This window comes from Syngnathus scovelli, unplaced genomic scaffold (assembly GCF_024217435.2).
Source record: "Syngnathus scovelli strain Florida unplaced genomic scaffold, RoL_Ssco_1.2 HiC_scaffold_238, whole genome shotgun sequence".
NCBI classification, from domain to species: Eukaryota; Metazoa; Chordata; class Actinopteri; order Syngnathiformes; family Syngnathidae; genus Syngnathus; species Syngnathus scovelli.
The window spans coordinates 17,276-17,500 of NW_026061331.1; positions in this window are offsets into that span (position 1 = coordinate 17,276).

Consider the following 225-nt stretch of genomic DNA (forward strand, 5'->3'; position numbering starts at 1 on the left):
GCGGTCGGCTGGTGGCGGTCGGGGGGTGGCGGTCGGGGGTGGCGCTTGGGGATGGTGGCTGTCGCCTTGTGGCGGTCGCCTTGTGGCGGTCGGCTGGTGGCGGTCGGGGGGTGGCGGTCGGGGGTGGCGCTTGGGGATGGTGGCTGTCGCCTTGTGGCGGTCGGCTGGTGGCGGTCGGCTGGTGGCGCTTGGGGATGGTGGCTGTCGCCTTGTGGCGGTCGGCTG